Raw genomic sequence first — 14,197 nt, 5'->3', positions numbered from 1 at the left:
ATACCCCGTAATGACATCACAATACCCCATAATGACATTACAATACCCCGTAATGACATTACAATACCCCGTAATGACACCACAATACCCCGTAATGACATCACAATACCCCGTAATGACATCACGATACCCCGTAATGACATCACAATACCCCGTAATGACACCACAATACCCCGTAATGACACCACAATACCCCGTAATGACATCACAATACCCCGTAATGACATCACAATACCCCGTAATGACATTACAATACCCCGTAATGACATCTCAAATACCCTGTAATGACACCACAATACCCTGTAATGACATCACAATACCCCGTAATGACATCACAATACCCCGTAATGACATCACAATACCCCGTAATGACACCACAATACCCCGTAATGACATTACAATACCCCGTAATGACATCATAATACCCCATTATGACAAAGTAAAAACAGGTTTTTAGATTTTTTTTGTACATTTATTAATAAACATATTAAACTGAAATATCACATTTTCACAAGTATTCAAACCCTCAACTCAGTACTTTGTTGATGCATCTTTGACAGTGATTACAGCCTCAAGTCTTCTTGTGTAGGACACTTACAAGCTTGGCACACCTGTATTTAGGGAGTTTCTCCCATTCTTCCCTGCGGTTTCTCCAGAGATGTTAGATCGGGTTGAAGTCCGGGCTCTGGCTGGGTCACTCAAGGACATTCAGAGAATTGTTCCAAAAGCCACTCCTGCATGGTCTTGGCTGTGTGCTTAGTGTCTTTGTCCTGTTGGAAGGTGAACCTTCGCCCCAGTCTGAGGTCCTGAGTGCTCTGGAGCAGGTTTTCATCAAGGATCTCTCTGTACTTTGCTCTGTTCGTCTTTCCCTCGATCCTGACTAGTATCCCAGTCACTGTCACTGAAAAACATCCCTACAGCATGATGCTGCCAACACCATACTTCACCGTAGGGATGGTGCCAGGTTTCCTCCAGACCTGGTGCTTGGCATTCATGCCAATGAGTTCAATCTTGGTTTCATCAGGATGTCATGTGCCTTTTACTGAGAAGTGGCTTCTGTCTTGCCACTCTATGATAAAGGCCTGATTGTTTTGAGTGCTGCAGAGATTAGTTGTCCTTCTGGAAGGTTCTCCCAACTTCACAGAGGAACTCTGGAGCTCTGTCAGAGTGACCATCGGGTCTTTGTCACCTCCCTGACCAAGGCCTTTCTCCCCTGATTGCTCAGTTCGGCTAGGCGGCGAGCTCTAGGAAGAGTCTTGATGGTTCCAGAACTTCTTCCATTTAAGAATGATGGAGGCCACTGTCTTCTTGGGGACGTTTAATGCTGCAGACTGATGGAGGCCACTGTGTTCTTGTGGACCTTCAACACTGCAGAATGATGGAGGCCACTGTGTTCTTGGGGACCTTCAACGCTGCAGAATGATGGAGGCCACTGTGTTCTTGGGGACCTTCAACACTGCAGAATGATGAAGGCCACTGTGTTCTTGGGGACCTTCAACACTGCAGAATGATGGAGGCCACTGTGTTCTTGGGGACCTTCAACACTGCAGAATGATGGAGGCCACTGTGTTCTTGGGGACCTTCAACACTGCAGAATGATGGAGGCCACTGTGTTCTTGGGGACCTTCAACACTGCAGAATGATGGAGGCCACTGTGTTCTTGGGGATCTTCAACACTGCAGAATGATGGAAGGCCACTGTGTTCTTGGGGACCTTCAACACTGCAGAATGATGGAGGCCACTGTATTCTTGGGGACCTTCAACACTGCAGAATGATGGAGGCCACTGTGTTCTTGGGGACCTTCAACACTGCAGAATGATGGAGGCCACTGTGTTCTTGGGGACCTTCAACACTGCAGAATGATGGAGGCCACTGTGTTCTTGGGGACCTTCAACACTGCAGAATGATGGAGGCCACTGTGTTCTTGGGGACCTTCAACACTGCAGAATGATGGAGGCCACTGTGTTCTTGGGGACCTTCAACACTGCAGAATGATGGAGGCCACTGTGTTCTTGGGGACCTTCAACACTGCAGAATGATGGAGGCCACTGTGTTCTTGGGGACCTTCAACACTGCAGAATGATGGAGGCCACTGTGTTCTTGGGGACCTTCAACACTGCAGAATGATGGAGGCCACTGTGTTCTTGGGGACCTTCAACACTGCAGAATGATGGAGGCCACTGTGTTCTTGGGGACCTTCAACACTGCAGAATGATGGAGGCCACTGTGTTCTTGGGGACCTTCAACACTGCAGAATGATGGAGGCCACTGTGTTCTTGGGGACCTTCAACACTGCAGAATGATGGAGGCCACTGTGTTCTTGTGGACCTTCAACACTGCAGAATGATGGAGGCCACTGTGTTCTTGGGGACCTTCAACGCTGCAGAATGATGGAGGCCACTGTGTTCTTGTGGACCTTCAACACCGCAGAATGATGGAGGCCACAGTGTTCTTGGGGACCTTCAACACTGCAGAATGATGGAGGCCACTGTGTTCTTGGGGACCTTCAACACTGCAGAATGATGGAGGTCACTGTGTTCTTGGGGACCTTCAACACTGCAGAATGATGGAGGCCACTGTGTTCTTGGGGACCTTCAACACTGCAGAATGATGGAGGCCACTGTGTTCTTGGGGACCTTCAACACTGCAGAATGATGGAGGCCACTGTGTTCTTGGGGACCTTCAACACTGCAGAATGATGGAGGCCACTGTGTTCTTGGGGACCTTCAACACTGCAGAATGATGGAGGCCACTGTGTTCTTGGGGACCTTCAACACTGCAGAATGATGGAGGCCACTGTCTTCTTGGGGACCTTCAACACTGCAGAATGATGGAGGCCACTGTGTTCTTGGGGACCTTCAACACTGTAGAATGATGGAGGCCACTGTGTTCTTGGCGACCTTCAACACTGCAGAATGATGGAGGTCACTGTGTTCTTGGGGACCTTCAACACTGCAGAATGATGGAGGTCACTGTGTTCTTGGGGACCTTCAACACTGCAGAATGATGGAGGCCACTGTATTCTTGGGGACCTTCAACACTGCAGAATGATGGAGGCCACTGTGTTCTTGGGGACCTTCAACACTGCAGAATGATGGAGGCCACTGTGTTCTTGGGGACCTTCAACACTGCAGAATGATGGAGGCCACTGTGTTCTTGGGGACCTTCAACACTGCAGAATGATGGAGGCCACTGTGTTCTTGGGGACCTTCAACACTGCAGAATGATGGAGGTCACTGTGTTCTTGGGGACCTTCAACACTGCAGAATGATGGAGGCCACTGTGTTCTTGGGGACCTTCAACACTGCAGAATGATGGAGGCCACTGTGTTCTTGGGGACCTTCAATACTGCAGAATGATGGAGGCCACTGTGTTCTTGGGGACCTTCAACACTGCAGAATGATGGAGGCCACTGTATTCTTGGGGACCTTCAACACTGCAGAATGATGGAGGCCACTGTATTCTTGGGGACCTTCAACACTGCAGAATGATGGAGGCCACTGTGTTCTTGGGGACCTTCAATACTGCAGAATGATGGAGGCCACTGTGTTCTTGGGGACCTTCAACACTGCAGAATGATGGAGGCCACTGTGTTCTTGTGGACCTTCAACACTGCAGAATGATGGAGGCCACTGTGTTCTTGGGGACCTTCAACGCTGCAGAATGATGGAGGCCACTGTGTTCTTGTGGACCTTCAACACCGCAGAATGATGGAGGCCACAGTGTTCTTGGGGACCTTCAACACTGCAGAATGATGGAGGCCACTGTGTTCTTGGGGACCTTCAACACTGCAGAATGATGGAGGTCACTGTGTTCTTGGGGACCTTCAACACTGCAGAATGATGGAGGCCACTGTGTTCTTGGGGACCTTCAACACTGCAGAATGATGGAGGCCACTGTGTTCTTGGGGACCTTCAACACTGCAGAATGATGGAGGTCACTGTGTTCTTGGGGACCTTCAACACTGCAGAATGATGGAGGCCACTGTGTTCTTGGGGACCTTCAACACTGCAGAATGATGGAGGCCACTGTGTTCTTGGGGACCTTCAACACTGCAGAATGATGGAGGCCACTGTCTTCTTGGGGACCTTCAACACTGCAGAATGATGGAGGCCACTGTGTTCTTGGGGACCTTCAACACTGCAGAATGATGGAGGCCACTGTGTTCTTGGGGACCTTCAACACTGCAGAATGATGGAGGCCACTGTGTTCTTGGGGACCTTCAACACTGTAGAATGATGGAGGCCACTGTGTTCTTGGCGACCTTCAACACTGCAGAATGATGGAGGTCACTGTGTTCTTGGGGACCTTCAACACTGCAGAATGATGGAGGCCACTGTGTTCTTGGGGACCTTCAACGCCGCAGAATGATGGAGGCCACTGTGTTCTTGGGGACCTTCAACGCTGCAGAAATGTTTTAGTACCCTTCCCCAGGTCATGTGCTGAATGCATGGTCAGCACGGATATTCTTGGAAAAAAGTGACATTTGGATAAAATACCTTTTCCCCCCTCTTGAATTTTGAGAATTATTTGACAATGGTAAGTGTCATAGAAACTGCAGAATATGCTCTTTCAGATACGGTACAGAAATCCAAAATGTTTTACCTGCACGTGACTCTGCAGGAGGATTTGATAAAGCGATGCTCCTTTCCCTGCACCTGTCAATTACAAGATGTGCCGATCTCTTCATGTACAATTTGACACTAACACTAACACTAACCCTAACCCATAACCCTAACCCATAACCCTAACCCATAACCCTAACCCATAACCCTAACCCATAACCCTAACCCTAACCCATAACCATAACCCTAACCCTAACCCATAACCCATAACCCTAACCCATAACACAAACTCATCGTTCGATGTTGTAAATTAAATTGACCCTCGTCGTGCAGTTAGGCCTAATTTAATTTAATATATAATATATATATATGCCATTTATGACTTACAGTCATGTGTGCATACATTCTACGTATGGGTGGTCCCGGGAATCGAACCCACTACCCTGGCGTTACAAGCGCCATGCTCTACCAACTGTGCTACAGAACTCTATTGGATTGTGAAGTAACTAGCACCATTATATCCCATTCTATCCATTTTAAATAATACCAACTCATCATTACATACACTATTGTCTTTTCTAAATTAAATCAACCTCTTCAACCTCCTTATCATTCAGACTAATTTAAATGCAATTGTGAAGCACGTTCATCCATTTGTCATTCATTCAGTGAGGAGTGAGACATTAGCGCTTGGCTGTGTTACCAACGTCCTACACCACATTGTCTAGGTGGATTCAGTTCAGAATAGGCTTATTATTTTTAATAAATAATCAAACATCCGTGGTCGTTGGTCTATGGCGGTTCCAGTGTTAATGGATTTCACTCCACAATATAATAGCCACTGTACCAACAGGACCGATGCTCTGTTTACCAAATGGTGGGGGTTATAATGCCTGTGTATAAAATGTAAGACAATAAATTATTTCTGTCTAAATATGTGAAGTCACCAAGAACGAGAGAGATTCATACATGTTTCATCTGATGATCCCACGTTGCTCACGTAATATACTTGACAGTTCAACTACCTTTAAAAAAATATACATTTATACAAATTCATGTAGACCTAATGAACGATGTTATAATGTTGGTAATGTGTTGTGTTTAAATGTACAGGCATAACAACCCCCACATTGACAAAATGGTAAACAGAGCATCGGTCCTGTTGGTACAGTGGCTATTAGATTGTGGAGTGAAATCCATTAACACTGGAACCGCCATAGACCAACGACCACGGATGTTTGATTATTTATTAAAAAGCGTGAGTGAAATCCATTAACCGACTGTCTGGAACTGAATTAAACAGATATGCTTACTCATCGTATTGTTAGAAATACATTTGGTTGAATGGTAAAAACAAAAACAAAAAGTATCTAATAATAGAGCGTAGGGGCGACAGGGTAGCCTAGTGGTTAGAGTGTAGGGGCGGCAGGGTAGCCTAGTGGTTAGAGTGTAGGGACGGCAGGTAGCCTAGTGGTTAGAGTGTAGAGGCGGCAGGTAGCCTAGTGGTTAGAGTGTAGAGGTGGCAGGTAGCCTAGTGGTTAGAGTGTAGAGGCGGCAGGTAGCCTAGTGGTTAGAGTGTAGAGGTGGCAGGTAGCCTAGTGGTTAGAGTGTAGGGGCGGCAGGGTAGCCTAGTGGTTAGAGTGTAGAGGTGGCAGGTAGCCTAGTGGTTAGAGTGTAGAGGTGGCAGGTAGCCTAGTGGTTAGAGTGTAGAGGGGGCAGGTAGCCTAGTGGTTAGAGTGTAGAGGTGGCAGGTAGCCTAGTGGTTAGAGTGTAGGGGCGGCAGGTAGCCTAGTGGTTAGAGTGTAGAGGCGACAGGGTAGCCTAGTGGTTAGAGTGTAGGGGCGGCAGGGTAGCCTAGTGGTTAGAGTGTAGGGGCGGCAGGGTAGCCTAGTGGTTAGAGTGTAGGGGCAGCAGGTAGCCTAGTGGTTAGAGTGTAGAGGCGGCAGGTAGCCTAGTGGTTAGAGTGTAGAGGCGGCAGGTAGCCTAGTGGTTAGAGTGTAGAGGTGGCAGGTAGCCTAGTGGTTAGAGTGTAGAGGGGGCAGGTAGCCTAGTGGTTAGAGTGTAGGGGCGGCAGGGTAGCCTAGTGGTTAGAGTGTAGAGGTGGCAGGTAGCCTAGTGGTTAGAGTGTAGGGGAGGCAGGTAGCCTAGGGGTTAGAGTGTAGGGGCGGCAGGTAGCCAAGTGGTTAGAGTGTAGAGGTGGCAGGTAGCCTAGTGGTTAGAGTGTAGGGGCGGCAGGTAGCCTAGTGGTTAGAGTGTAGAGGTGACAGGGTAGCCTAGTGGTTAGAGTGTAGGGGTGGCAGGTAGCCTAGTGGTTAGAGTGTAGAGGTGGCAGGTAGCCTAGTGGTTAGAGTGTAGAGGTGGCAGGTAGCCTAGTGGTTAGAGTGTAGAGGAGGCAGGTAGCCTAGTGGTTAGAGTGTTAGACTAGGGTAGCCTAGTGGTTAGGTGTAGAGGTTCAAACCCCTGTGGTTGAGTGTAGAGGAGGCAGGTAGCCTAGTGGTTAGAGTGTAGGGGCGGCAGGTAGCCAAGTGGTTAGAGTGTAGAGGTGGCAGGTAGCCTAGTGGTTAGAGTGTAGGGGCGGCAGGTAGCCTAGTGGTTAGAGTGTAGAGGCGACAGGGTAGCCTAGTGGTTAGAGTGTAGGGGCGGCAGGGTAGCCTAGTGGTTAGAGTGTAGGGGCGGCAGGGTAGCCTAGTGGTTAGAGTGTAGGGGCAGTTAGCCTAGTGGTTCCCCTGAACGGCAGGTAGCCTAGTGGTTAGAGTGTAGAGGCGGCAGGTTAGCCTGTTGGCTAGAGTGTAGAGGAGGCAGGTAGCCTAGTGGTTAGAGTGTAGAGGGCAGTAGCCTAGTGGTTAGAGTGTACAGGTGGCAGGTAGCCTAGTGGTTAGAGTGTAGAGGTGGCAGGTAGCCTAGTGGTTAGAGTGTAGAGGTGACAGGTAGCCTAGTGGTTAGAGTGTAGAGGCGGCAGGTAGCCTAGTGGTTAGAGTGTAGAGGTGGCAGGTAGCCTAGTGGTTAGAGTGTAGAGGTGGCAGGTAGCCTAGAGGTTAGAGTGTAGAGGTGGCAGGTAGCCTAGTGGTTAGAGTGTAGAGGTGGCAGGTAGCCTGGTGGTTAGAGCGTTAGACTAGTAACCAGAAGGTTGTGAGTTCAAACCCCTGAGCTGACAAGGTAAAAATCTGTCGTTCTGCCCCTGAACAAGGCAGTTAACCCACTGTTCCCCTGAACAAGGCAGTTAACCCACTGTTCCCCTGAACAAGGCAGTTAACCCACTGTTCCCCTGAACGAGGCAGTTAACCCACTGTTCCCCTGAACAAGGCAGTTAACCCACTGTTCCCCTCAACAAGGCAGTTAACCCACTGTTCCCCTGAACAAGGCAGTTAACCCACTGTTCCCCTGAACAAGGCAGTTAATCCAAGGCTGTCATTGTAAATACAAATTATTTCTTAACTGACTAACTCACTAGTTAAATAAAAATATTAATATGTTATTAGAGATTATAATTACAGCAGAATCATCACTATACATCATTAGGGATTATAATTATAGCAGTTACATCACTATGCATCATTAGAGATTATAATTACAGCAGAATCATCACTATACATCATTAGGGATTATAATTATAGCAGTTACATCACTATGCATCATTAGAGATTATAATTATAGCAGTTACATCACTATGCATCATTAGAGATTATAATTATAGCAGTTACATCACTATACATCATTAGGGATTATAATTATAGCAGTTACATCACTATGCATCATTAGAGATTATAATTATAGCAGGTACATCACTATGCATCATTAGAGATTATAATTATAGCAGTTACATCACTATACATCATTAGAGATTATAATTATAGCAGTTACATCACTGTGCATCATTAGAGATTATAATTATAGCAGTTACATCACTATGCATCATTAGAGATTATAATTATAGCAGTTACATCACTATGCATCATTAGAGATTATAATTATAGCAGTTACATCACTATGCATCATTAGAGATTATAATTATAGCAGTTACATCACTATGCATCATTAGAGATTATAATTATAGCAGTTACATCACTATGCATCATTAGAGATTATAATTATAGCAGTTACATCACTATGCATCATTAGAGATTATAATTATAGCAGTTACATCACTGTCACTATGCATCATTAGGGATTATAATTATAGCAGTTACATCACTATACATCATTAGAGATTATAATTATAGCAGTTACATCACTATGCATCATTAGAGATTATAATTATAGCAGTTACATCACTGTGCATCATTAGGGATTATAATTATAGCAGTTACATCACTATACATCATTAGAGATTATAATTATAGCAGTTACATCACTGTGCATCATTAGAGATTATAATTATAGCAGTTACATCACTATGCATCATTAGAGATTATAATTATAGCAGTTACATCACTATGCATCATCAGAGATTATAATTATAGCAGTTACATCACTATGCATCATTATAATTATAGAGATTATATTAGAGATTATAATTATAGCAGTTACATCACTATGCATCATTAGAGATTATAATTATAGCAGTTACATCACTATGCATCATTAGAGATTATAATTATAGCAGTTACATCACTATGCATCATTAGAGATTATAATTATAGCAGTTACATCACTATGCATCATTAGAGATTATAATTATAGCAGTTACATCACTATGCATCATTAGAGATTATAATTATAGCAGTTACATCACTATGCATCATTAGAGATTATAATTATAGCAGTTACATCACTATGCATCATTAGAGATTATAATTATAGCAGTTACATCACTATGCATCATTAGAGATTATAATTATAGCAGTTACATCACTATGCATCATTAGAGATTATAATTATAGCAGTTACATCACTATGCATCATTAGAGATTATAATTATAGCAGTTACATCACTATGCATCATTAGAGATTATAATTATAGCAGTTACATCACTATGCATCATTAGAGATTATAATTATAGCAGTTACATCACTATGCATCATTAGAGATTATAATTATAGCAGTTACATCACTATACATCATTAGAGATTATAATTATAGCAGTTACATCACTATGCATCATTAGAGATTATAATTATAGCAGTTACATCACTATGCATCATTAGAGATTATAATTATAGCAGTTACATCACTATGCATCATTAGAGATTATAATTATAGCAGTTACATCACTGTGCATCATTAGAGATTATAATTATAGCAGTTACATCACTATACATCATTAGAGATTATAATTATAGCAGTTACATCACTATGCATCATTAGAGATTATAATTATAGCAGTTACATCACTATGCATCGTTAGAGATTATAATTATAGCAGTTACATCACTATGCATCATTAGAGATTATAATTATAGCAGTTACATCACTGTGCATCATTAGAGATTATAATTATAGCAGTTACATCACTATGCATCATTAGAGATTATAATTATAGCAGTTACATCATCACTATACATCATTAGAGATTATAATTATAGCAGTTACATCACTATGCATCATTAGAGATTATAATTATAGCAGTTACATCACTATGCATCATTAGAGATTATAATTATAGCAGTTACATCACTATGCATCATTAGAGATTATAATTATAGCAGTTACATCACTATGCATCATTAGAGATTATAATTATAGCAGTTACATCACTATGCATCATTAGAGATTATAATTATAGCAGTTACATCACTATGCATCATTAGAGATTATAATTATAGCAGTTACATCACTATACATCATTAGAGATTATAATTATAGCAGTTACATCACTATGCATCATTAGAGATTATAATTATAGCAGTTACATCACTATGCATCATTAGAGATTACAATTATAGCAGTTACATCACTATGCATCGTTAGAGATTATAATTATAGCAGTTACATCACTGTGCATCATTAGAGATTATAATTATAGCAGTTACATCACTATGCATCATTAGAGATTATAATTATAGCAGTTACATCACTATGCATCATTAGAGATTATAATTATAGCAGTTACATCACTGTGCATCATTAGAGATTATAATTATAGCAGTTACATCACTATGCATCATTAGAGATTATAATTATAGCAGTTACATCACTGTGCATCATTAGAGATTATAATTATAGCAGTTACATCACTATGCATCATTAGAGATTATAATTATAGCAGTTACATCACTATGCATCATTAGAGATTATAATTATAGCAGTTACATCACTATGCATCATTAGAGATTATAATTATAGCAGTTACATCACTATGCATCATTAGAGATTATAATTATAGCAGTTACATCACTATGCATCATTAGAGATTATAATTATAGCAGTTACATCACTGTGCATCATTAGAGATTATAATTATAGCAGTTACATCACTATGCATCATTAGAGATTATAATTATAGCAGTTACATCACTATGCATCATTAGAGATTATAATTATAGCAGTTACATCACTATACATCATTAGAGATTATAATTATAGCAGTTACATCACTATGCATCATTAGAGATTATAATTATAGCAGTTACATCACTGTGCATCATTAGAGATTATAATTATAGCAGTTACATCACTATGCATCATTAGAGATTATAATTATAGCAGTTACATCACTGTGCATCATTAGAGATTATAATTATAGCAGTTACATCACTGTGCATCATTAGAGATTATAATTATAGCAGTTACATCACTATGCATCATTAGAGATTATAATTATAGCAGTTACATCACTATGCATCATTAGAGATTATAATTATAGCAGTTACATCACTATGCATCATTAGAGATTATAATTATAGCAGTTACATCACTATGCATCATTAGAGATTATAATTATAGCAGTTACATCACTATGCATCATTAGAGATTATAATTATAGCAGTTACATCACTATACATCATTAGGGATTATAATTATAGCAGTTACATCACTATGCATCATTAGAGATTATAATTATAGCAGTTACATCACTATGCATCATTAGAGATTATAATTATAGCAGTTACATCACTATGCATCATTAGAGATTATAATTATAGCAGTTACATCACTATGCATCATTAGAGATTATAATTATAGCAGTTACATCACTGTGCATCATTAGAGATTATAATTATAGCAGTTACATCACTATGCATCATTAGAGATTATAATTATAGCAGTTACATCACTATGCATCATTAGAGATTATAATTATAGCAGTTACATCACTGTGCATCATTAGAGATTATAATTATAGCAGTTACATCACTGTGCATCATTAGAGATTATAATTATAGCAGTTACATCACTATGCATCATTAGAGATTATAATTATAGCAGTTACATCACTGTGCATCATTAGAGATTATAATTATAGCAGTTACATCACTATGCATCATTAGAGATTATAATTATAGCAGTTACATCACTATGCATCATTAGAGATTATAATTATAGCAGTTACATCACTGTGCATCATTAGAGATTATAATTATAGCAGTTACATCACTATGCATCATTAGAGATTATAATTATAGCAGTTACATCACTGTGCATCATTAGAGATTATAATTATAGCAGTTACATCACTATGCATCATTAGAGATTATAATTATAGCAGTTACATCACTGTGCATCATTAGAGATTATAATTATAGCAGTTACATCACTATGCATCATTAGGGATTATAATTATAGCAGTTACATCACTATACATCATTAGAGATTATAATTATAGCAGTTACATCACTATACATCATTAGAGATTATAATTATAGCAGTTACATCACTATGCATCATTAGAGATTACAATTATAGCAGTTACATCACTATGCATCGTTAGAGATTATAATTATAGCAGTTACATCACTGTGCATCATTAGAGATTATAATTATAGCAGTTACATCACTATGCATCATTAGAGATTATAATTATAGCAGTTACATCACTATGCATCATTAGAGATTATAATTATAGCAGTTACATCACTATGCATCATTAGAGATTATAATTATAGCAGTTACATCACTGTGCATCATTAGAGATTATAATTATAGCAGTTACATCACTATGCATCATTAGAGATTATAATTATAGCAGTTACATCACTATGCATCATTAGAGATTATAATTATAGCAGTTACATCACTGTGCATCATTAGAGATTATAATTATAGCAGTTACATCACTATGCATCATTAGAGATTATAATTATAGCAGTTACATCACTGTGCATCATTAGAGATTATAATTATAGCAGTTACATCTCTATGCATCATTAGAGATTATAATTATTACAGATAACAGTTGAAGTCGGAAGTTCACATACACCTTAGCCAACTACATTTAAACTCAGTTTTTCACAATTCCTGACATTTAATCCTAGTAAAAATGCCCTGTTTTAGGTCAGTTAGGATCACCACTTTATTTTAAGAATGTGAAATGTCAGAATAATAGTAGAGAGAATGATTTATTTCAGCTTTTGTTTCTTTCATCACATTTCCAGTGGGTCAGAAGTTTACATACACTCAATTAGTATTTGGTAGCATTGCTTTTAAATTGTTTAATTTGGGGGGTCAAACATTTCGGGTAGCCTTCCACAAGCTTCCCACATTAAATTGGGTGAATTTTGCCTTCCTCCTGACAGAGCTGGTGTAACTGGATCAGGTTTGTAGGCCTCCTTGCTCGCACACGCTTTTACAGTTCTGCCCACAAATATTCTAGGATTGAGGTCAGGGCTTTGTGAGGGCCACTCCAATACCTTAAGCCATTTTGCCACATCTTTGGAAGTATGCTTGGGGTCATTGTCCGTTTGAAAGACCCATGACTGAGACCAGCCACCCAGACAGCTGATGAAACTGAGGAGTATTTCTGTCTGTAACAATGCCCCCCCCCCAAAATCTGGTTGGTTGAGCCTGGCTCCCCAATGGTTGGGCCTGGCTCCCAAGTGGGTGGGTGGAATTCAAGTGATTTAACCGAGGTCTGTCAATTAGTTGTTTAATAACGAAAAGGTTAATTGCTCAGCACTACCACACACCAGGCCTGGCCGTCTTGGAGACACAGAGGGCAGTCACTCACTGCTATTCCTCTGTCACCACTGTCTCTCCACCTCTCTTCCTCCCATCTTCCTCCCATCTTCCACCTCTCTTCCTCCCATCTTCCACCTCTCTTCCTCCCATCTTCCACCCATCTTCCACCTCTCTTCCTCCCATCTTCCACCTCTCTTCCTCCCATCTTCCACCCATCTTCCACCTCTCTTCCTCCCATCTTCCACCTCTCTTCCTCCCATCTTCCACCCCTCTTCCACCCCTCTTCCACCCATCTTCCACCTCTCTTCCTCCCATCTTCCACCTCTCTTCCTCCCATCTTCCACCTCTCTTCCTCCCATCTTCCACCCATCTTCCACCTCTCTTCCTCCCATCTTCCACCTCTCTTCCTCCCATCTTCCACCTCTCTTCCTCCCATCTTCCACCCATCTTCCACCTCTCTTCCTCCCATCTTCCTCCCATCTTCCACCTCTCTTCCTCCCATCTTCCACCCATCTTCCACCTCTCTTCCTCCCATCTTCCTCCCATCTTCCACCTCTCTTCCTCCCATCTTCCACC

General features: G+C 41.4%; 1 protein-coding gene and 1 long non-coding RNA gene across 2 annotated transcripts in view; one reads left to right on the top strand and one right to left on the bottom strand.

The window, feature by feature from the left end:
* The window catches only part of oprl1 (opiate receptor-like 1), a 94,889-nt gene that overhangs the window by 47,595 nt on the left and 33,097 nt on the right, over nt 1-14,197 (top strand). The window lies entirely within an intron of this gene.
* The window catches only part of LOC127912350 (uncharacterized), a 469-nt gene continuing 459 nt past the window's right edge, over nt 14,188-14,197 (bottom strand). Inside the window, exon 3 of the long non-coding RNA XR_008081974.1 lies at nt 14,188-14,197. This exon is cut by the window's right edge and continues 21 nt beyond it. This is a non-coding gene — a long non-coding RNA (uncharacterized LOC127912350).

This window comes from Oncorhynchus keta, chromosome 27 (assembly GCF_023373465.1).
Source record: "Oncorhynchus keta strain PuntledgeMale-10-30-2019 chromosome 27, Oket_V2, whole genome shotgun sequence".
Classification (NCBI taxonomy): Eukaryota; Metazoa; Chordata; class Actinopteri; order Salmoniformes; family Salmonidae; genus Oncorhynchus; species Oncorhynchus keta.
Note: the sequence above shows the minus strand (reverse complement) of the source record. Positions and strands in the feature narration are given on the sequence as shown.